This window comes from Agelaius phoeniceus, chromosome 2 (genome assembly GCF_051311805.1).
Source record: "Agelaius phoeniceus isolate bAgePho1 chromosome 2, bAgePho1.hap1, whole genome shotgun sequence".
NCBI classification, from domain to species: domain Eukaryota; kingdom Metazoa; phylum Chordata; class Aves; order Passeriformes; family Icteridae; genus Agelaius; species Agelaius phoeniceus.
This window is the reverse complement of record NC_135266.1, coordinates 2,294,811-2,319,914: the sequence shown is the minus strand read 5'-3', so window position 1 is coordinate 2,319,914 and position 25,104 is coordinate 2,294,811. Positions and strand designations below refer to the sequence as shown.

Sequence of the window (25,104 nt, the reverse complement as noted above, 5' to 3'; positions counted from 1 at the left end):
GGCAGTTTCCTCCTGTTGCTGTTCCTGCACCTCTTTTCATGGGGTTGTAGAGACTGAGAAGGTTCCTCCTGAGCCTCCTTTTCTCCAGGATCAGATCAGAGGTGTCCGGAGGAGAAACTGGTGGAAAAGGACACTCCAGGTCTCCATCTTACAGGACACCCTGAGCCTCCTTTTCTCCAGGATCAGATCAGAGCTGTCCGGAGGAGAAACTGGTGGAAAAGGACACCCCAGGTCTCCACCTTACCACTCCTCCAAAGATGAAACCGGTGTGGAGCTGCCACAAATCAGTGAAATTTCATGTAAAAGCAGCTGCCCAAATTGCCCAAAATGCAAAAAACAACCCCAAACCCAAGCAGGTGGCCTGACTGCCTGAGCACAAACCACTCAGGAGCTCAAAGCTCCCAACCTGCTCTTTTTTTGGGCTGTTCTTCCAAGATTTCCAGGAGCCAATATTGGACAGGGATCTCAGCTCACCAATGTCTGCTCTGCTCTCGACTGGGCCTCGATTCCAGGCACTCTGATATTACTGAAAATACTTCAGTGGGCTGGAATGGGAACTTGATTGGAAGCAGAAGTCACAGACAGCAAGAAGAGCCCTGTAATTTAGCCAGAGGACCTGAGCAGAGGGAAGCAAACAACAAAAAAAGTGATTCTAAATCACCACAGAATAGGTCAGAATACCAATCTAATGACATCTGTTCCAAGAAAGCAGCAAGACACAAAACCTTGCCTTGAGTTTTAAAGAATGCATCTGATGTGGAGGATTTTATAGTCCAAAATCTGTATCACAGGTAATTAAAGCTGAGTCATAATCGCTCGGGAACCACTGCACCGGCGAGTCCCACATATTTCCAATATACAGATGATTTTGTGAGTGTTTCTCGTGCATGTTGCTTGAAATATTCTTTACATCTGCAATCCTGAAGGATGTCCCAAGCTCATTCCCACCCTTTTGGGCTAGGAATGGCAGTAAAATCACTTAGGAACAGCACAGGGAAGGAAGGGTGCGGCCTAAAAAACACCAGAAATTTGCAAATTGCCTTTGTTGAAGCAGAACAGCCAGAAAACAGCAACATCCCAGAGGCCAGTGACCAAGAAATGAGAGAGCCAAGGAGCTCAGCTTTCTGCAGCATCCCTGCTGGTAAGGCTGGGGGAAGGAACAAAGGCTCCATGGCCCAAAGTGTGCGTGGGAGCCTGACATCCTTGGAAGAGGAATAATGAGGGGAAGGAAGGTGTGAGAGAGTGGGAGAGGGGTGAGCGATGTCCAATGTGTGGGGTAAGAGAGTTTTTTATAAATCCAGGACGTACCAGACATGAGTCAGAGAAAGGAAAGAGGAGGAAGGAAAATATTATGAAGACCACCATTAGTGGAGGCTCTTAGAACAAACCCCTGGTGAGAATTCCCTGTCCCAGGACAAATCCTCAGGTTCTGGCACCTCATTCTCATGATAAATATTGCAGCAAGAGCAGGAAGAGCCCCAACCTGAGCATGGTTTAACAGCAGCTCGTAGACAATGAAATAGGAAATGATCCATGCACGAGGCGTTTTTATTGTGGTTAATTTTTGTAACTTTACAGTCCTCTTGCTACCAGTCCAAACCTATTCCTGTACTTCTGGCCTCTTATAATTATAATTATAATTATTGCCTGTATTACTACTGCAGCAGCAAAGAGGCAGGTATTTTTCTCAGCACATGTTTCAGCAGTACCTTCTACTTTTCCTACATTTGGCACAAGTGCAGAAAGTTGCTTACAAGGAACCTCAGGACTCCCAGCCAAGTTTTGAAATCTGTAATGGGTTGCAAATGTTTTGGGGTGGTTGACTGATGAATGCAGTAACTTTACCATTTATCCTATTTTTTACCATTAGCAAATCTTAGATATTTTCTGGGACAGCAGCACTTTCCCTTTTTATGATTTAAAAAAAAAAAAACAAAACCAAAAACCCAAACCAAAAAACTTTTGAAAATTATCAAAAATAGCTGCTTAACTCCATGATTGGCCTGCTGCTCATAAAAATAAACACAGCAGGGTTGTTAGAGTGATGAACTTTTTAGAGAAGTAACAGGACAATTTCAACTGTAAGAAAACCCCGTGTCAAAATGCAGTTACCTGCCATCCTTTGCACTTTATAAAAGCCACTTTCATCCCTTCATTCTCTCCCCTCATAATGATTCACTTCATTATTTCAGGAAAAAATCAGTGGCTCCCAGAACAGTCCCTGCACTGCCCTGGTTCATTTATTCACCTTCTTTTCAGTTCCAAATTTCATTATCATTAAAAGTTGCTCATTTTGTGGATATTTTTTTTTTCCCACATCAGCTGTGATTTACACAAATAATAAAACCAGCCAGAGGTGTTTTGCCGAGGATTTGTGCATTTTGGAAGAGTGTATAAAGAATTTTACATCAAGATAATAAGGCAAGGCCTAAGTAATTCAGAGCTGCTATTGCACCAACAGCTGGAGCTGGAATATTTTACAATTTCTTGATTTTGCTGGCCCTGAGCACTCTCAGAAGGAGCAGGGACAAGGAGGATCAAAGCTCTGCTGTCCCATAGGAATTCCACCAGGGATTACTCAGATAGTTACAATTTATTTTGGGCCGTGTTCAAGAACTTTTCATTTCTCAGCTTACCAAAGAGGAAAGAAACCCAAAATGTCTCTGAAGGACCAACACAGGCAGAATTCCTGCAGGAATCAGGAACTAAGCACCGACCCCTTACATTAGTGAAATTATCTCACCTTATTTTGGGGACTGGAAGGCAGAGATTTGACTCTTTCATTCGTATTTCAACACCAAATTCATCTTTCTCCTTTTGCAGCATTTAAAATGCAGTTCTGCTACATCAGGGTCTTCCCATGTTCACAATTTACCTGTATTTTCAGAATTATTGTAAGCAATATTTTTATTAAATATCGATATATTTATATGTAGTTTTTATATCATGTATTGTATTATATAAAATATAAAATATAAAATATAAAATATAAATATAAAATATAAAATATAAAATATAAAATATAAAATAAAAATATAAAATATAAAAGATAAAATAAAAATATAAAATATAAAAGATAAAAGATAAAACACAAAACACAATATAATACGTAATATGTAATATATAAGATATAAGGTATATAATGGATAATGGATAATGTATTGTATATAATATATACTGTATTGTATATTGTATATTATACACAATATATTCCATGTTTTATATTATATATTATTATCTACATTATAGATTTTAATATATTTTATTAATTATTAATTATTAATTATTAATTATTAATTATTAATTATAATTATAAAATATTAAATAGTAAATAGTAAATAGTAAATATAAAAATTATCAGCAATAGTTTTATTATCAGCAATAAACTAAAACAAAACCCTTCTTCAGGCAAATTATTCTGGTTCTCTGTTGCCTCATGGCCCCAGTTCATGTCACTTTAATGACATGAGGGATATAAAATACAACTGTCTAAACATTTTTTCATTTTTATCCCCATGGGCTTTGGAACAGCCACTGGCAGTGCCCAACCTCAGCCCAGGCTGTGGCCCAAGGAGGTCCCAGCAGTTTGAAGAGCAGGTTCCACCTTGGGAGGCGATGCTGATCTGCTGAAAAAAAGGGGGGAAATCACTTTGTCTGTGCCTTTCTTATCTTCTGTTGTAGATTTTGACTCCTTGAGGCAAAGACTGTCTCTATGAGGAGCTACAGATCCAGGGGAGAAACCTGATTGGGTTCATCACAAAATCATGGAATGGTTTGGGTTGGGAGGGACCTCAAAGCCCATCCAGAGCCACCCCTGCCATGGCAGGGACACCTCCCACTGTCCCCAGTGTCCAACCTGGCCTTGGGCACTGCCAGGGATCCAGAGGCAGCCCCAGCTGCTCTGGAAATTCCATCCCAGCCCCTCATTTCCATCACAGGAAATAATTCCATCCTAATATCTGATCTGAACCTGGAAAATGTTTCAGTTGGCAGCCATTCCCTGGGTGCTGTCCCTGCATCCCCTGGAAATTGTCTCTCTCCAGCTTTCCTGGGGCTCCTGCAGGCCCTGCAAGGCCACCCTGAGCTCAGCCCAAAGCTTCTCCTGTGCAGGTGAACAATCCCAGCTGTGCCAGCCTTTCCTCCCAGCAGAGCTGCTCCATCCCTCTGCCCATCCTGGAGCCTCCTCTGGGCTCTCTGCAGCAGCTCCAGCTCCTCCCTGGGCTGGGGCAGCTCTGCAGGTGGAAATCACCTGAGGACAGGGGCACCATCCCAGTCCCTTCCCTGCTGGCTGTGGATTTTTGGGGTGCTTTCATAATTTAAAAATTCAAGCCATCTCTTTCTGAGCCTGGAGGTATTTTGCCACAAGCTGCCGCAAACTTGTGATTTGATGATTTGATTCCATCATCTTCCTCGCTGCTGCTCGTTGGCATTTCCAAATTTTAGACCTCAAAATAGGAACTCAGCTCATGCTGACTGTGCAGACTTGATTTATTTCACTGGCACCACCACAGTTCAAAAGAGCTGAAAATCTGCTCTGCACATTCGAGCTTCCACCCTGTAGATGATATTCCATGACTTGTGTAGCCAAGATATTCTTATCACACTCTTTTCCCCTGAAACTCCATATTTTGAGGCGACAAATCTTACAGTGACCTCTGTAACTAAATCTCTGAAAGGTGTAGGACAAAATGGTTTTGTGCTTTTAATCTTTAAATCTAGATCAGCACGTGCCTGTCTCAGGGAGATTTTTTTGCTGATTATTCTCTAAAAATAGAGAAAATAAATTCTTCACTTGTGGAAAACTTTGAGAGGCTTTAAGTTCTTCATTCTCCACCCCAAGCTGAAAAAGCTTCACTTGTTTAGTGATGTAAAAGAGAATATGCATTAATATTGGTGCTAAGTCTCAACTGTTCTACATTTCAAATTTGGAATACAAAGTACTGAAAGTCTACATCAAACTCTTAAAAAAAACCCCTTATGACTGCAAAAACCACTAAAACACCTTTTGAGCACATTAGGACAAGTAAGTGTAAATTAATTGCAAATTTCTAATAGGCATTCAGGAGCCAGGAAAGCCAATAAACTGATTTTTTTCCTCAAGTTTCATTCAGTTTATTTCAAACAAAGAAATAAAACATCAGTCCTCCCATTGAGCAACCACTGCTTTAAAAACCTTTTACCAGCCTTGCTGCAGTGCAAATATTGAAGCAAAAAAAAAAAAGGGTTTCAGTAGCAAAATAAATACAATTGAGGGGCAGTGGCCATGGAGGAAGAGCTGATGAAAAGCCCATCCAGAGAGTTCCCTGTAAGAAAATGGGAAATGTTCACATCATCCTATTCTATACCAAGGTTCTGCGTGTGTTTTAAACACTGCAGAGAAATTGGAGGATTTGTTATAACCAAGATCTCTCTCCCTGCAGATGCAAATTGATGTGGATGCAGTCCCAGGCCGTGGAAAGGGGACAAAGATGAGAACAACTTTTGGGGTGAGCACCACAACTCCAGGGTTCCTCTGGCAACCCAGAGAACATTTGTGGTCTCCTCTCCACTCCTTCATGATTGCTGCAGGATTGTCAGATATTCCCTCCTCTCCTCTGTCTCCCTCAGCCTCATCCATCCTTCCTTCCACCATTTCTGACATGGGAGCTGCTCCTGCATCTGGGGTTTCTGTGCTTCAGATGACCCCAAGGTATTAAAATTCTCTTTTTTTTTTCCAGCCCCACAACCAAAGAAGAAGTGGAGATTCCTCAGTTCTGCTTTTCAAGGCTGTTTATTTTCTGTTATCTGTTCCATTCTTTCTCTGACCTGCTGAGATCTGTCCTGCAGGTCGGGTTGTGGCACAGCCACTGCCCTTGGGGTGGTGTTGGCTTTTTCTACTACAAACTGCATGCCATGGTTTGGTGCAATGCTGGTGACTTCATGGAAATATGTTCTCCTCAATGTTTGCTGTGAGATGGGAGTAGAAACAGAGCAAAGCAGGCTCTAACTTAGGAATCCAGGGGAAAAACTTTATTAAATACTTACAATATGCAAAAGAAACACACACACAGAACTCAGAATGAAAACCTTCTAAAAACATTCCTCCTCCCCCCACCAAATTCCCAGCACAGCACAGTGAGACAAAACCTTGGATTCCCAATCAAGTGACCACTTTCAGAGCTTTCTCCAGGGAGTTCTCTACTTTTAACCCCCTGTGTTCTCAGAAGGTATCCATGCTTTCAGTAACCACACCAGGTGCTAACATTCAAATCTGAGCACTCATGAGTTTGACAACAAACTCCCAAAAAACCTCACTTCCTTTTCAAACCGAGGCACTACTGTACTTTATTCACAATCATTTTCCAATACCTATCACCTATGTTAGACAGAATGTCTTCATTCTAAACCAATCCAAAAGTGTCACCATCCCAGCAGAGGATGGAGGACAAGAACAAGAAGAAGGACAGGACATGCCCAGATTCCTCCATCTTGCCTCTTGAACCCCCATCCTAAATCCCCAAAATTCTACTTTTTCACCCTGTGACAAATTCACTATCATTCTACTCAAACTCTTGTGGCTTGTAACTCCTCACACAAAGTTGGGAATTGTTTCCATGGGCTAAAATGGAAGGCACAGGTGGTTTTTACTCTGTGCCAAGGTCTCTGAGCCCCCTGCCAGGGTCTGGAGTCCTCCAGGGCAGCCAGGGGAATGTCCTGGGCTCTGACACCTGGAGCCTTCCCTTCCCTCCTTGGGGAGCTGAAGGGGCTCAGCTCTCCATGGGAAGGGAGCAGAAATGTCCATCCAGCCCTGCAGAATCCCTGCTCACCATCTGGCCATCCAAACTTCCCATCTGCTCCCTCACGTGGAGAAGAGGCTTTGTAGTGGAGATGGCTGAATTTTCTCCGACTGACAAAAAACAAAAACCAAGCCCTAAACATTTTTATTAAAACCAGAGGCACGTTCAGGTCCTGCTATTTCACCGAGGCACAAAACATATTTCGACAGGAAATTAATTTTTTTTCAAAGTTTCCAGCATGCCCCTCCCTTCAATCAGCCCTCAACTTCTTTAGCAGCCCCATGAACTCCCTGATAACCTCACAGATGGAAAAAAAGCCTGACCCACACGAAAAATGGGGAAAAGATGCCTCTGGAGCAGCAACTGTCTGCTGAATTCCCTGCTGGAAACTGGAAACCTCCTCCCTGCTCACCACAGAGCTCAGGTCCAGCCACTCTGGGTCTCCCTTGCAATTTTAAATATTTTAAAATATTGCAATTTTAAAATTTTATTATTAAATCTTATATTTAATATATATTGTAAATATTTAAACATATTGCAATTTATTAAATTTATTATTAAATCTTATATTTAATATATATTGTAAATATTGTAAATATTTAAATATATTGTAAATATTTACCAAAATATTGGTAAATATTTATAATCTATTTATATATTGTAATTTATTGAATTTATTCTTAAATGGCATATTTAATATATATTTTAAATACTGTAAATATTTAATCATATTGTAAATATTTACCAATATTTACATCTCAGTGCAATGGGCTCCATGCTGAAGCTTTTACCAGCACGGTTTGCACAGAAAGTCACAGCCAGGAGTGTTTTCAGGGTGGTTTTCTACCTCTTTTTGTAGTTTAAAACTCTCTTGGAAGAGAGCTCAGCTCTTTTCCAGTCCCTGGTTTCCCTTGCCCTGCTTTGCCTCCCACCTCTCCTGCAAAAGCTGATTTTCTTGTGGGGATAACTCCTGGGGCCAGCACAGATCCAGGCTCCACCTCTCGCCTCTGCTTTATCCTGTCATGTTTGAAACTGCAGTGGCTTTTCCAAAGGTTATTTTTATTTTTGTGCATGGCTTAGATCATTATAACGAATGTTCCTGACTCGTATTTGGGAAGTTAGGCTCAGGCTTTGATCTTCCTTAAGCATTTAACTTAGACAAAGTTGTTCTATTGAACTGAGAGGGACTTACATTCCTCCAGTCAGGCATGTGCACAAGCCCTTGAAGAATTATGGCTTCAGCCTAAGTCAATCCTAAACCTTACATGAATTCTGGATATTAAAAAGAAAAATGTTTGGAAACCCAGGTCTCTGAGGGAAGAAATAAATACTTATATATGTCCACTACATTATGAAAACTACTGTACTTGAATAAGACAGTCATGGATGTTTTTTAGATTTAAGAAAATAATTTTGAAATAAAATATATCCATACATGCATGATTAATGTGGCTTCTCTGTTCTCTTCTACTTGCATTATTTATATTCCTAGTGAGAGGGGGGAAAATTCTTTCCAGCTAAAGAAGCAGCCTCTTTTATGAATAAAAATGAGGTTTTCTTTTTTTTTTTTTTTTTCAGAAAAGTGGAAAAAAGGCCTTTCCATTTGATTTTCTGACATCGAAATAATATGGTGCAACTCTGAATATGATCTGCTCCTTTCTTTGATTTCCACCTTGTCAAATTTTCATAACAGGCTTCAGCAACACCTCCAGACTCCAGCGAGGGTTATTTGGGAAAGCAGACACAATAACAGGTAGTCATGGCCCAAAATTGCCCGGGAGGAGAAGACAGGGATGGAGATAACACAGACAAAACAAATAAACAGCACAATTCAAGGGACAAGCAGCAGTCTCCCCACACCCAACTCCTTGCCACCATAAAAGAATGATTTCCCAGCACAAACATTTCTCTTGTGTTCAAAAATATCCCAAAGATTCCAGTCAGGAATATTTTTAGAGGCCAGAGACATCTGGAGAGGAGTAACCCCCATGGCAAAATAGGACCTGAGCCAGGGAAGAGATGTTGGAGCAAAAAGTTTTTGTAGGACGAGGTTGCTGAAAAGTGGAGAATTTTCAGACACCCCAAGGGTTTGGGGAAGCTCTGGGAGGCTCCTTTGCCATCCCCAAGCAGCCTCTTTCATGTTCCACTTCAAATCATGGAAGTTTTTCACACTTTAGGTGTGGCTGGAGCTGTTGGTGATCTCCTCGTTCACCTTTTCAAACGCTTTGGGATTATTGGCAAAAGTGCTGCCAAGTGAGTGAGGGCTGAGGGATCTCCTGAGCAGGAACTTCTGGAATGAGCAGGGAAAAATACCTGGGAAGGACAGAGGGTTTTGGGATGGGAGAGACCTGAAAAATCATCCAATTCCAACCATGGCAGGGACACCTCCCACTGTCCCAGGCTGCTCCAGCCCCAGTGTCCAACCTGGCCTTGGGCACTGCCAGGGATCCAGGGGCAGCCCCAGCTGCTCTGGGAATTCCATCCCAGCCTCTCCCCACCTTGCCAGGGAACAATTCCTTCCTAATATTGATCTGAACCTGCAAAATGTTCAGCTTGGAGCCATTCCCTGTGTGCTGTCCCTGCATCCCCTGGAAATTGTCTCTCTCCAGCTTTCCTGGGGCTCCTGCAGGCCCTGCAAGGCCACCCTGAGCTCAGCCCAAAGCTTCTCCTGTGCAGGTGAACAATCCCAGCTGTGCCAGCCTTTCCTCCCAGCAGAGCTGCTCCATCCCTCTGCCCATCCTGGAGCCTCCTCTGGGCTCTCTGCAGCAGCTCCAGCTCCTTCCTAAAAGGAAGAATTTAGAGAAATTTGGCTTCAAAGGAGAACACCAAGGATGGCAGGAACACAAACCAGACTTGTTTGTCCTCAGATCCTGCTCCTGGCTTGCAAACCCTGACAGCACAGGCAGGATTATGTTTGGGAACAGCAGTTTTCGGAATATCTTCTCAAAAGTGGCCATTTCCTGCCACCTGATCCATGCTGAAGATTGTTGGTGAAAAATGGAATGTTGGTGGTTTATTAGACACAAGGGCACTGAATATCTCAAAGGTTCATTTATGTAAAAAAAAGTGTAACAAAACCTTCCAGTAAAATAAAAAAAATAAAAAAAAAATTAAATAAAGCAAAACAATAAAATAAAATAATAAAAAAATAAAATAAAACAAAATAAAATAAAATAAAGCAAAACAATAAAATGGAATAAAATAAAATAAAGTAAAATGGAATAAAATAAAATAAAATAAAATAAAATAAAATAAAATAAAATAAAATAAAATAAAATAAAATAAAATAAAATAATGCTGCCTAAACATTTCCCAGATGGAAACAAAGGGAGGCTTGGGTTACATGTTGCCCTCAGCGCCCCACTGCCAAAAAAGCACCAAAGGTGAGGTGACCTCTGTTCCTGGTTCTCTCCCAGGAGCAATTCCAAATTTCTATGGATTCTTGATGAATTTTTAAAAAATTCTTCTGTTTTATTTGCCAAAGCATCCCAGGAGCAGCCTTACAAACCCCACACAAAGGAGAACAAGTTGTGCCCTTCAATATTGTGCTGGTCCCACTCCAGGTCACAACAAATTCCTTCCCAATTCCACCTCCCTGGGACACGATTCCTTAGTGCAGGTACAGAAGTGAGCCAGTCAAAAGTTACAAATCAAATTGTTCCATTTTCCATCGGTGAGTAATAGGTGGAAAATGTGAAATGTCATTCTGGGGCTGCAGAGCCATCTGGTAAAAGCTCCTGTAGGAACAGAGCTGATGAACTCCATGGAAATACTGAGGAAACATCCACTGAAGGCATTTAGCCCCTCCAGAGACCCATAGTTCACGCATGGTGGGCAGGTAATAATGCCCAATTATTCTGGAAACAACCAAACAAGTCACTGTAAAATTATCTCATTTGCACCAGGTCCAGCATTAAGTGTTTTTTAAAATATTCATCATTCATTGCAGGTAAGGAAACAAACCAACGGATCAATCTCTGAAGGAACTGCACATAAATCATGAAGCCATAGCGAGAAAGTGGCGATTTTTCATTATTCTAGGAGTAATATTTTAAAGCTGACAGGCTGGCAGGGTGGTCCATGTCTGTGGCATTATCACAGCTGGGAGGACCAATTCCAGGAGTATTTGTTGGAGTTAATTTAACGAGAACCTGTGGAAAAACAAAGAGGTTTTTTCTCTTTTTGTTTAATCTGAACTGAGTTTATGTAGCTGACAAGTAGCTGAAAGCAAGTTTTCACCAAATTAAAGGCATCTTTTTATTACTACATAAAGAAAAAGATTTGCTTTGGCAGCTTTTATGTAGATCGGCCAAAGACTCACGTCCTGGAGGCAAACAGACTTCCAGGCTCTGTTTATCAAAGAATCATGGAATTATGGAATATCCTGAGTGGGAAGAACCCCCAGGATCATCAATCCAAGCCCAGAGCCCAGCAAGCCCAGCCTGGGCATCCCTGGCAGCGCTGGCCAAAGGCTCCTGGAGCTGTGGCAGCCTCGGGGCCGTGCCCATTCCCTGGGCAGCCTGGGCAGTGCCAGCACCCTCTGGGCAACAACCTTGCCCTAAAACCCAACCTAAATCCCTCCTGGCCCAGCCCCAGATGTTCCCTCAGGCCCTGGCCCTGCTCTCAGAGTGTTTCTCCGCTGTCACTGTCATATTTTCTTAAAAATCCCTTCACCAGGATTTCTTCTCCTGGGAAGATGACAAGCCTCAGAGAAAAACCAATATTATCTCATTTGTTTCTCTCCGTTTTGCTGCTTTGGAATGTGGCTGGAGATTGTTTACCAGCTGGTCATGTTTGATTGGTTTCATGTGAATTGTTTTTAGTTAATGACCAATCCCCATCAGCTGTGTCAGACTTTGGGGAGTCAGTCACGAGTTTTTTATGATCATTCTTGTTAAGCCTTCTGTCTCTATCCTTTCTCTTTCTGCAGTACAGTTTAAGATAGTATTCTTTTATATAATATAATGTAGATGATATAATAATAAATCAGCCTTCTAAGAACGTGGAGTCAGATTCACTCATCTCTCACCTCATCCTGGGGACCTCTGTAAATTCCACACTCCACCACCCCTGGTGAGGAAGTTGTGACTCCATGGCTGTTTTGTCCCAGTTCTTTTCACTTGAACCAGTTTGCCATGAGGCACAAGTGCTTCCTTCCCTCGTTTTTGCCCCTGCTCTTTTCCCTTACTGTCTTTTCCCATCCATCCAGGAGGATTTGGATGTTTTCAGAAATTTTCTCTTTCTTTGATAATTCTGATGCTGCAACAGCACCACAAGGCTTAGAAACCCCACTGCTGAATATTCAGAGGTGACCACTCGCCCAACACAGCCTCTATTTTTGGATTTTATCCCTTCTATCCAAGCTTTTCAGCTTTGTTTACATCCTCAGGCCCTATCATGCTGCTCAGGAATCGTTGGATGTTCATTTTTTATCCATTGTCAAAAGGGACAACTTGCAAATCCCACACTCCAGATGCTCTTCCTGCAATCTCTGGCAAATTCTGACAGCCCAAGGATTTTAAAGGCAGCTTTTAAATCCAAAATGCTCGCACAGGGGGATGGATCCACAGCCAACAGCTTCACTGTGGGGTCTGAGGACCCCTCAGAAATGTTCTCCAAGTGATTTTTGTCAAACAAACTGCAAATTTAAGGCTGAATCGACATCGGCGAGCACAAGGCCTGATAAAAGTGGATTTATGGGGTGAAAAACCAGTGTTGAGTATCTGATGTGAGGATGATAGATGTTCAAGGGGCTGGGTTCAGTCTGGGCCTGTAGGCTGAATGTGTAGAAATAATTGGGGAGAATTAAGAGCAACACTGGAACATTGTGTGGTTTTATTTAACCCAGAAAGAGCCCGGTTTGTGAGCTCAGAGCCTGCTCTGTGCTCTGAGCCAAAGCGTGCTAAGTGGCAATGATCAGGAGATCTCTGAAGTAGCTGCAGCCTAATTAAGTGTCAGTCTGATCTAGCAGGAAGGTTGGAATTCATGTTTCCTAATTTATCAGCACATTTAATTGAAATTGTTATATTTATGAACCTAGGGAAGATCTCGGCGATAGCAGAACCTCTCCCTGAACTGCCAAAACTTTCCTGCCCTGTTCTGTGGAGACTTTGATCAAAAAATAAATTGGGAATTCCAGTGTGTCCCTGCAAAATTCCTGTATATATCAAACCTAATGACTGAGGACTAGGGAGAGAATTTGAGCCAAGTCATGGTTCATAACTTGATTTTGAGCCTGTTCCAGTAACACCACCCTGCCTCACGCCAGTTTGATTTAGAGATAGGCCTCGTGCCCAGCAAAGGCTAATTTTGTCTGTAATTACAGATTTAATGTTCCTGACATGGTCTTTGCAGAGCAGGGACCCTCTGAGGAACCTTCAGACAGGCTGAAGAGCTGCTGAGGCTGAGAGTCAAACTCAAAAATATGAAACAAAGGACCAAAAAGTGAAGAGAATAGGTTAAAATAGCAGGACCAGGCCCAGGCTCTGTACCTGGGCATTCCTTGGGATGGAGAGGGAATTTGTCTCCCACCCAGACATGTTTGGATGTGGAAGCAGAGGGCTGAGATTAGGATCACAACAAAACAGGCTCCATTTCAGCATGTAATGTGAGGATTATTGGCTGTGCCTCTGTGAGATGTTTTCTTTTCGTGACTTCTCCTCCACTGGCTCAGGGGTTGCTGAAAAGCAGGAATTAGACCCAGGGCTGATGCTGCAGCTTCTTTTGCTGCCTCGCTCCCTTCATCCTCAGCAATCTTGATCCACACTGGTCCTCCAAACTGGCAAATTTCAGAAAATGGACAATTTGGAGCAACCTTGTTCTTTGAAAAGCATTCCTGCCCATGGCAGAGGGATAAATAACTTCAGTCTCTTCCAACCCACAAGCCATTGTGTGATTCCAGGAATCTGATTCCAGGGATCCCAGAGCCAGGGGTACAATGATTTCAGAATTACCTTCAGGTGGGCCTGTATCCCTTGGTGGAAGGTGATAAAGCTGGGACTCCACTCCCAAATCAGTCAATAACCCTTAAAAACATCAGTCAACAACCCTTAAAAATAACCCAAACAAGACCTGAATTTTTGCCCCAGAAATGATTTTACTGAGGAGACTCCTGCACAGTCCTGATCCCAGCCAGTCACCAGATTGGTATCTGCTGAAACTGAGACCAGAACCAACTTGGTTGTCTCACATTTCTGGGTGATAAAGCCTGACTGATTGTGTTTAAGAGGCATTGCCAACCTCAACAGGCACAGTGACTTCTGGGACTGGTGATAAAACAACCTTTATTGCCTGGGCACCACTCAGAAAATAAAGCACAGAGTCTTGGGTTTACTTTTCACATAACCTGCAAGGAGATTCAATTATTTAAAATAATATATAAGATCTTCACCTGCAAATTTCTTCATGGTTTTCATACCCTGAGGCAAATCATAGTGATACAAAAATCATTTTGCTAATAGTCAGTCTGCCAGTTCTGGGGGGAAATCTGTGTCTTAGTTACCAATGGCTAAATGTGAACCATTTTTTGGATTAATTTTTTTTAGATTTCATTTCTGTGCTGCATCCCAAAACTCATAATTGTCATTATTGCCATCTCTGCTGGTTTTGGCTAGGGTAAATTTAACTTTATTTTTTTTCCCCAGTAGATGGGATGGAGCTGTGCTTTGGGTTTGTGCTGCATACAGGAGGGATAATACAGAGTTTTTTTGGGGTTTTTTTGTTATTACTGAGCAGAGCTTACACAGAGCCAAGACCTTTTCTGGTTTAATTCTGCCACTCAGGCAGAAATTGGGGGTGAGTGGGAGATTGGGAGGGGACACAGAGCAGGTGACCCCTACAGGGACATGAAGTTGAGAGGGAGACTGGAGAGAAATTCCCTGTGGAGAGAGAATGGGAAATTTGGAGCTGCCTGGAGAAAAGAAGTTTGTGTGGAGACCTCACAGCACTTCCAGGGTCTGGAGGGGCTACAGAGAACCTGGAGAATTCAGCTGCAAATGATGTTCCTGCACACACTTTAAAAAGCCATTTTTAAGGAATTTATTCTCTATAGCAAAGGCAGAAGTCAGAGGTTCCCATCCAAGTCAGACTGATGCTCTGCTCCCATTAGGAAAATAATTTTGATTTTTCTTTAAAATCAAAGGTCAAAGGCAGGATTTGATGATCTTGGAGGTCTTTTCCAACCAAACTGTGGGGTTAAGTAGAGCCCAAAGTCTGACACCACGAGAAAATAAAACATCTCCCCACCTTTGTAACAAGAAATAAATGTAGTGGAGAAACCTCATTAAAACCTGGAAGAACACAACATTTTTTATTTTAAAACTGGAAACATGTATCTGAGAAATTCCTGAAGAAAAACCTAAAAGGATTTGGAAGGAGTCAATCCTGAGACATCTGTGAGGGCTCTTTTTGCTATTCTAAAGACACCTCAGAGTGAATGCAGATATTTCCACTCCTTGTTACCTGAAATTCAAACCTATGTGCTACAAACCCCATCCCTGCTTTATAAATGGATTTTAAAAATCAAAAATTAAAAATTTCCAAACAGAACACACACACACACCCCCACACCTCTCTTCTGGTTTTGTCAACAAAGGTGTGAGAGTTCAGGGTTCTTCACTTGGGATTCACTAAAAGAAGGATTTTTCAAGCCATTTTGGACCATTGTAGTGGTGGTTGGCTGGAGCAGGACAAACCACTGGGTTTCAGCTGATTCCCACTTTGCTGAGCTTCCATTGAAATTCCAAATTCAAGGTTCCATGGGAGAGTCCTGCTCTCTTGCAAGGTCTGAGCAGGTCGCAGACATCTTTCATGAAAAATCCTTTCTTAGGATTTTTCCTTGTGAGAAGCTGCAGTTTCAGGAACCAAAGTAACCAATGGTTATCTGCTGCTGTGGAATGCAACAGGTAGACCTGGGATTGGTCTCTTGTGGATGTTTGGATTTCCTGACCACTCATGGCAGAGCTGGCTCTTGCTCTCTGTCTGAGACACAGATCTTTGTTATTCATTCTTGTCTATTCTTAGCTTAGCCAGCTTCTGAAGAAACCTTTTCCTTTCTATTGCTTTTTAGTATAGTCTAATGTAACATATATCATAAAATAATAAATCAAGCCTTCTGATCATGGAGTCAACATTCTCATCTCTTCTTCATCCTGAAAACCCTTGTGACAACAGTCACAGAGCTCCTCCAGGAGAAGCTTCCTTCAGCAAGTTCTGCACTCAAAGGTGCAGGACAAGAATTGCAGAGAAACTTTCTTGGTCCAGAACCCAGAGATTTGTGTTTCTTCATCCAAACTCCAGATATTTCTGCCTGAGCCTCAAGAGGAGCCTCTGGCCTCCAGCAGCTTCCCTGAGCAGCCCCATCCCTGACTGCCCAGGGCTGTGAAATCCCCCCTGTGTCCATTTGAACCTCCATCCTTGGCATTTGTTCTCAGGAGCAGAACATTCTGTTTTGGCAGCAGCCCAAGGGCAATTAATGAGAAGTCAGCAGAGCTCTGACCACTCAGCAGAGTGTGAGCAGAAAATTTGGGTCACAAACACTTTGGTCCTTTCACACAGCACAAAATGCCTTCTCCTCCCTGACTTTGTCCATTATGATTTATTATTCTAATTACTCAGAATTATTCCAGTGTCTGCTGTGGTTTATTAGCCTGTGGAGTTTTTAGGATTCTCTTCATGAAAATCCAGCCCCGAAAGGAAAATGATGTCACAGTAACACCAGGAATGAGAAATATTGTGATTTAGGAATTGTGTAGCATCTGGGCTGGGGACAAGGTGGGCATTGGTCAGAAACTGGACTGGGATGGCTTTTCCAGCCTCAGTGACTCTGGTATTTTGTGAAAGGGCTTCAGAGCTCAAAAAAAAAAATACCATGTCAGTCTTGTGCTGGACAGAAGAATGTTTCTATGCCTTGTGGGAGGAACAGGTTTTATTGAGATGCATTAAATAATTAATAATTTCTAAATAGCCAATACATTTTAGAGCATTGACACTGAGTGATTCTACAAATAGCTGATCACACACCTCTGCTGTTTGCTGAAACAGAAAGAGTTTCTAAATTTTAATTTAGGGATGCTATTTAGGGATCCAGTGCATCATCACCTTGGGGAGACCTTGCACAGTCCAGAAAGCCTGGACAGCTCAGGAATTTCCCCTAATATTTTCTGTGGTGATGAGATCAATGGGGTGGATATTTTCCTGTTGCTGCATTTCAGTTTGAATTTACATCCCCTAATCTGCTTTACATTGAACAGCACAGCTCTTCCCTTAGAGAGCATTTCAGGCTGGTCCTGTATGTCCATCATGGAATAAATAAAAGAGAAAAATGCTCAAATACCTGACCCAAATTCTTGTTCAGGATTTGGGAAGGCTCTGCCAAACTTCCAGTTCAGATGTACATCAAACATCTGAAGGAGGGATCCTCTCCTGCCTTGTCACCGGCAATGGTTTGACCCAGATTTTTTTTGTTAAACACCAAACCTCAGGAATATTAATATTATTTGAGAGACAGTCCCTTGAAACAGCTTAACAAGTAGATTTTTATAGATCTGCCAGGAGTGGATGATATAGTGGCAGTGGGAATTTTAAATTTTTTAAAAAATAAATCAAGAGTGAAATGTCTGTGATTGAGGCAGGCCCAGAACATGGGATGAGGAAAGCTCCAACACGTCCAGCACGGACAGGGAGGGTCGGGGACTCTGAAGCCACATCTGGATCCAATGCTGGGCCAGTTCTTCACTTTGGAATGATTTGCACCAAAGGCATCAGGCACAAACATCCCTGACTTTTGCAGAGAGGCAGGGCTGGGGAGCTTAGTGGCTGATGCAGAAACCTGCCCTTGGAAGGCTTGGACTTCCCCAAGGATCCTTCCAGTGGCAGCATTCACAATCATGCCTCAGGTTTGAGCTTTTCTATTTTCCACATTCTGTGCTGCTTCAGTGTGTGGGGCTGGGTTCACATTCTGGGATGCTGAGCTCTGTGCACAGAGCAGGGAGACAAAACAATTCCTGCTCCAGCTGGGCACCAAGGACAAATGATCCAAATCTCAGCCCCGGAGCACAAACCCCGTGGGCTGGAGAGAGAAAAACAAGCAGGGTGGGACTGCAGGGGCTAAAGCTGGAATGGGACAATGAACTGCAAGGTGCAAATGGAGCAGAACTGATCCCAGGGACAGAGCCCGTGCCCGGCCGTGCATTTTGGGGCCATTTTGGTTCATCTTGGGTGCAGCCCTGGCTGGGCTCTGGTGCTGCCCAAGGTGGATCCATGGAGGAGATGCTTTGAATCAATCCCTGCTTTATGCTTTAGCTCTGCCCAGTCTCTGCCCTAGGGCAGCCTTTACAACAAAACAGAGGGAAAATTCACAGCCTCTGATTCCAGAAGAATATTGGGAGAGTCTTTAATAAATGTTTCTGGGTGATGCAGCCTGGTGGTGAACAAGCATGATTCCAGTTCTGACATTGAGATTTCCAGTTCAGATATTGAGGTTTCAGACATTGGTGTCTGCAACGTTCCCAAGGCACTTTAGGGTTTCAAGCTCATTCCTTTGGGTAGGGTTGTCCATCTATGAGACTCAACCACCCCAAGGCATCCCCAAATGTGTGCTCACCTATCAGGGTGCCCATTCCCTCTGTGCTCAGCACTGGTGAGGCCACACACAAGTCCTGTGCCAGTTTTGGGCTCTTTATTTCAAAAAGACATTGAGGGGCTGGAACAGAGCTGGGAAGGGGCTGGAACATGAATCTGATGAGGAGAGGCTGAGGGAGCTGGGAGGGCTCAGCCTGGAGCAAAGGAGGCTCAGGGGGGACCTTGTGGCTCTGCACAAGTCCTGACAGGAGAGGCAGGGAAAAAATGAGAGGAAATGGCCTCAAATGGCACCAGGGCAGGCTCAGGTTGGAGATTGGGAAAGAAAATTTCCCTGGCAGAGTGGTCAGGCCTTGGGCTGAGCTGCCCAGGGAGGTTTGGAGTCCCTGGAATTGTCCCAGAGCAGTCTGGATGTGGCCTTGGGGACAGGGATTGGGGTGATGGCACTGGATGATCCTGGAGGGCTCTTCCACCTGGGCGAGTCTGTGATTCCCAAAGGCAGGAATACAACAACAACAACAGCACAACTTTCCTTGGAACCCGGAGCAATCTGAGCTCAGCTCGGAGCATCTCCCGCAGCCCGGACCCGCAGAGCACACTGACATCTAGTGGGGTCTGGGGAAAGCACTGCCTTGTCTCCTGTGCTGGCAAAAATCCCCCCAAAAAAACTTCACAGAAGCCTTTTGCAGCTCACCGATTCTCAGCCATCGGGCAGGGCCTGAAATGTGGCAGCCCCTGGATCCCTGGAAGTGCCCAAGGCCGGGCTGGGTGAGGCCCCTGGATCCCTGGAAGTGCCCAAGGCCGGGCTGGGTGAGGCCCCTGGATCCCTGGAAATGCCCAAGGCCGGGCTGAGTGAGGCCCCTGGATCCCTGGAAGTGCCCAAGGCCGGGCTGGGAGAGGCCCCTGGATCCCTGGAAATGCCCAAGGCCGGGCTGGGTGAGGCCCCTGGATCCCTGGAAGTGCCCAAGGCCGGGCTGGGAGAGGCCCCTGGATCCCTGGAAGTGCCCAAGGCTGGGCTGGGAGAGGCCCCTGGATCCCTGGAAGTGCCCAAGGCTGGGCTGGGAGAGGCTTGGAGCACCCCGGGGTAGTGGAAATTTCTGTTCATGTCAGGGGATTGGAATAAGGTGATCTTTAAGGTCCCTTCTGACACAAATCTCTCTGTGATTAACGCAGAGAAAGTTGAGCCTCTTCCTTGTTCCATCCCTATTTTGGCCATGGTTTCCAGCTATTTTCCAGGTGCGGATGACAAGTCCCCTTTAGGGCTGGAGCAGGATAAGAGAACTCAACACACCTTCCTGAAAAGGGAAGTGACTCCTCACAGGGGAACATAGCAGGAGAAAGGAGCAAGAAAAAGTGGAGGCAAAATATTTTCATGTGCGTTCTTTCAATATGACTTTCTTCCTTAGTTTAGCTACATCCCTCCAAGTTCATGTTACAAAAAACCAGGGGCTCTGGTGTTGGGTTTGAGGCATAGGAAAATCAATTACTCATCCTGGTCTGATCCTGCAGCTGAATTCCCTGCCACAACCCACCCTGCTGTAGGGAAAAAGGGAATTAATCATGGATATTAGACTGAAGTGAGCCCATCTCAGCCAGTCCTGCCCAGCTGTGGCGTTGTCTCCATTTCAGTGCCCATCCCTCCAAAAGTCCCAGCCCCTGGTCTCCAGGAGACTGTAAACAATCAGCTGAACCCGACGCTGCTGTTTCCAGCATTGTACCCGCCCGGGGCAGGCACGCTCTGCTCTCTGCCACCTCCCTGCCATGACAAATTTAGACAGCTTGGGTCATGTCCTCCCAGCTGGGTACTGACCCCAGGCTCCTCCTCAGCAAATCTGCTTGGAGCATTTCCAGGTGGGAAGATGTGCTTGGAATTCCTGCTCTGGAGGTCTCCTGGAACCCTGATCTCTGCGAGCTGCTGGGCTCGTCCTCCGTGGCATCTCCTGGTGATCCATGGCACCTCCTGGTGATCCATTGCACTTCCTGGTGATCCACATTGCACTTCCTGGTGATCCGTGGCACCTCCTGGTGATCCGTGGCACCTTCAAGGAATCTGTGTCACCTCCTGGTGATCCATGTCACCTGCAAGGCACCCATGTCACCTCTGAGGGATCCGTGCCACCTCCTGCTGATCCACATCATCTCCAGTGGATCTGTGTCACCTCCGGGTGATCCACATCATCTTCCAAGGATCTGTGTCATCTCCAAGGGCTCCATGTCACCTCCAAGGTATCTGTGTCATCTCCAGTGGATCCATGGCACCTCCAATGGATCCATGACACCTTCTGGTGATCCATGAGACCTCTGAGGAAACTGTGTCACCTCCAGTGGATCCATGGCACCTCCTGGTGATCCATGTCACCTCCAAGGCATCCTTGTCACCCCCTGGTGATCCGTGTCACCTCCAAGGGATCCGTGTCACCTGCTGATGATCCGTGTCACCTCCGAGGGCTCCGTGTCACCTCCGAGGGCTCCGTGTCACATCTCTGTAGGGAAGCAGCTGATGCAGACACAGGATCACTCTTCACTCTCTCCACAGCAGCACAGCCCTGGCATGGGCTGAGCATTTCCCTGCCCGCCACGGATTCTCCACAGGGAACATGGAACATCTCCTGGCTATCCAAGGGGGTGATGGTGCCACTCCTCAGCTCCTGTAACCCACCAGGGATCACCTCCACAAGCTCTGCTGATGCTCCTGAAGCACAGAGAGGGAAGAGCTGCTGGGATGTCAGAGAGCTGCAGGTAAGTCACAGGGTGGAGAACAGGTTCTTCTTGTCTTTCCTGTTAAACACACAGATGAGAGAGAATGGATAACAAACCCCATTTTCCTGAGCAATATAAAGTTGATGTTTTATAAAGCAGGATGAAATATAAAGCTTATGTTTTAATTAGGGTTTAAAAGAATTCCAGCTCCTCCACAGATTGAGTTTATAAGTGTGGGATATTTGCTTAGTGCTGTTCCAAATAAAGATTCCTCTTCTCCTGACTAATTAACAGCAGGAAAAAAAAATTGAGGTAACACCTTGTGTTAAGAGGGTATGAAACTTCAGGGAAAGAGGGGTGGGAGTGATTTTAGTGGGGGTTTGTGGTTTTTTTTCACCTAAGGAAATAGAGAGTTTATTCCAGCCTGCTGTGAGCACAGAGGGCTGTTTCAGCCGCCTGGTGTTGTTCTTGTTGTTTGTAACTGAACAGCACCAGCCAAAGGAATTTTTTGGTACCTCACTGATTGCTTCTAAACAGCTTCCCTGCCACGGCTGCACAAGTCAACATCAGAAGTTTGCACTGAATTTTAGGTCCAGCTGTGAAAGGCTCAGACTTTTAAATAAATATTATTATTATTAATAATAGCACAGCATCCTCTGCATCTAAATGAAAGTCAGAGCAAAGATGCCCAGATGTGCAAAGTTTAATTTTGTAGAAATTGCCACCTTATTTCTGTACAAACTTCAGGTTTTGGAGAGCTTTTTCTGGTGCTCTGTTCACATCACAGGTTGCCAAAGTTTCTTGGAGCCTTCTTAGCTTTTGGACAAGTGCAGACAGATCTGAAGGAGCAGAAACTGTTTGAAAGGATCCAGAGAACTGGTTCACACACTGCTGAGTACAAATTGAACACAGCTCTGCCAAGCACTAACCCAAACAGAGCCAGCCTGTAATAAAGCCCAAGAACTTATTAATTCACAGAGTGCAGGTGCTGAGTCTGCTGCTCCTGCAGGTCTGGTCTCTGCTGCTCTTGTGATGGTTTTTTCCCCCACTCTGCTTTAAGTGTTTGGGTGAAACTTTACAATACAGGGGTGAAGGGAGCTGTAATTAGCAGGGGAGCTCAGGAATTGAGGATATTAACTCACACTCTGCAGCCACAAAAACCTGCTCACCTTTTCCCAGCTATTTCAGAAGGGGAATAGGGAACATCCACCTTGTTAAGATCCACTGGCCTACATTTCAAGGGCTGATGCAGTAACCTGAGCCCCCTGGCATTATTTTCCAAGCTCTGTGCCAGTGCAGAGTGTTCAGTTTAACATCCTCAGCTCACTCCTTGCTGCAGCAGTGCCCCTCAGAGTGGCAGGAGCTGCACAAACCCTTCTCCACCAGGACCAAGTTTCCATTTTTGCTGCCCAGATGAAATTCCACTCGCAGGTGTGGGGTGTTTTATTTGTTGGAGAAGGGTAATGAATACTGGGGGAAAGCTCAGGCCTGGAAGGAGGCAGCAGGATGAGGGAGGATTTAGACACAGGATGAAAATTTTAAAAGTGGCTTTAAATGCTGCCATTGCTCTTCCAGAGTATGTTAACAATTTTATAATAGAGGCAAACACAATACAAAATTAAACCTCTGAGAGATCCCCCTGTCTTTCTTCTCTACTCAGGCAATAATATATATATTTTTTTTTTTTAAGTAATAACCAAACTTCCTTCACAAGCCCTCAGTACTTACAGAAAACCAGGACACAAGGGCATCTCAGTTCCTGAGTCCTATCCATAATTATATGATTGAAATAGCAAATGTCATCAATAAGGCTGTGTTTGTCTCTCACAAGCACTCCCTGTTAGGTCATTGTTCAGGATAAACTTGTGACCTGGATGTCACTTTTCCCACAGATTAGAGCAGAGCAGTTGCAACTGTACTTGAAATACACATTTAATGGTAATTTTGAACTCACCGACCAGCCTTGAGAGAGCAGGAGCTTCTGAGATGCCAAGTTCCTGAGCATTTTATGAAAATAGGCAGCAAGGCAGAGAAAACTGTCCTTGGAATGCTTCCAGGGTGGGAAAAGCAGCAGCAGAGCTGCATTTACCACACAGCACAGCTCACCACACCACAGGGATGCTCAGGGCTAGGCAGGAAACACGATTTTTCAGCCCACTTCTTAATGAATTCATGCACTTAGAATGTCAGATTCATTGAGGTTGGAAAAGAGATCCAAGGCCACCAAGTCCAGGCTGTGACCCCCTCCTTGTCCCCAGCCCAGAGCACTCAGTGCCACCTGCAGGGACTCCAAAGTTCCCTGAGCAGCTCTTCCAAAGGCCTGAGCTCCCTTTCCATGGGGAAATTGCTGGTCCTGTCCAAGCTGAGCCTGCCCTGGCCCAGCCTGGGGCTGCTCTTGCCCTGTCAAACCTTCACCCTGTTACAGACCAAGTGATGGAAGGGTTGGGATCATCCTGAGGGCTGGGAAAACTGCTGGAATCCAGTCCAGGAGCCCCTGGAGCTGTACAGGACATTCAGAGGGAGGTGGGTGCTGAATGTGGGTCCCAACTCTCACACCAATTACCCAGACCCCCTCATCTCCCTAAGAAATGAAAGTACTGTGGATTAATTACAACTCCCACCCCCAAATTTCCTCAGCCTTGGCTCATTCCATTGTCCCAACAGAGATAAGCAGAGGAAAATCTTTTCTCTTTCAGGTTCTGGGAAGAACAAGAAGCAAACATTAAACAGCAAAAAGGGAGCTGGGAGCCAAAGCCATCCTCACATGAGCTCTCACTCCAGCTACAAAGCAGTGTGGCTCAGTGAAGGCAGCCACAGCCAGAAAACTGGGGAATTTTAAAACTTCTGTGTAAACCAGAGCCCTTGCAAGGAGAAGTGAGTAAATTATATGATTTTTTTACAGAGCTACACTCTTCTTACCCTCCCTCCCCCAAATACTGAAGAACTAAGGCTGAACCTGCTTTTTCCCACTCTCTGCTGCATTTTAATTCCCAGCAGAGCTGAGGGTTGTCCTGTCCTATTCTGTCCTCACCAGCCCAAACAAATCAAGCACCTCTCTCTCCCTGCTTTATAGCCCTGACCCTCAGTCTTTAAGGGTAAAAGGTCTGCAACAGAATTAATAACACCTGAACTTAATTTCTGCTGCCTCCCATGCTGCCCTTAATCTCCCAGCAGTATGTAACTACTGGATTTTTGGGGTGGGCTCAAAACACCTGCCACAAACCTTGATGTTTTCTTTTTCATATTCAGTTTTCAAGATTGGGCTAAATTTTGGAGAAGTGGGGCATTTTTTTATTTAGTGTAATTTTACACACACATAAAATCAGTGTGTTTGATAAGAAATTCTTGTGGTTATTGTTGTTATCACAAAGATAATGATGATGGGAGTATTCAACTGGCTGTAACTCAATACCTGGGTAAAAGGTGCAAGGGGGACAAAGACTTGAACCAGCTGCATCCTGCACAGATAAATTAAATTTAATTAATTAATTTACTCTTAGTCTCAGAAGAAGGAAGAGCAAATGAAACCAAACCCCCAAACTATAACATATTATGAGTCTGAGTGAAAGCTTTTATTCCTCACCCCTCCTTTTCTAGGCAAGAGTTGCTGCCATAAATCTCTGGGTCTGGCTGATGGAGATTTTTCACCTTCATCCCACCTTGCCTGACTTTTACAGCTTTAATAATCATGTCAAGATTGCTTTTGCAGTACAAGATTTCTGTCCTTCTCCTCGGGTCTATCCTAAGTTTGCTTAAAGATAAAAGAGGTGATAATTAATTTGTGTGAGAGAAGAGGCAGAGCCTTAAATCCTTTCCTGCTGGAAAGCAAACTGAAGTGTGTGCTTAGCCGTGGTGGTAACTAAAGGTTTCCTGATATTCCTCCTTTTCCCAGGAGGGAGAAAATGATTTGGAAAAGCCCTTATTATACAGAAGGATCCACTTAGAGTGTTTGAGGACATGGATTCAACCCCAGGCTGAGAGTTTTCACACTCCTGCATGTGAAAAACTCACTCCTCCTGAATTTTTATGGAGTAATTGTTGTTTAAATATA

At 44.2% G+C, this 25,104-nt stretch overlaps 1 protein-coding gene across 1 annotated transcript in view; it reads right to left on the bottom strand.

The window, feature by feature from the left end:
- Nucleotides 1-9,204: 9,204 nt before the first annotated feature.
- The window catches only part of DOP1B (DOP1 leucine zipper like protein B), a 169,931-nt gene continuing 154,031 nt past the window's right edge, over nucleotides 9,205-25,104 (bottom strand). Inside the window, exon 38 of the transcript XR_013185974.1 lies at nucleotides 9,205-9,264. The gene's annotated coding sequence lies outside the window, so the exon portion shown is untranslated. The remainder of the gene's footprint in view (nucleotides 9,265-25,104) is intronic.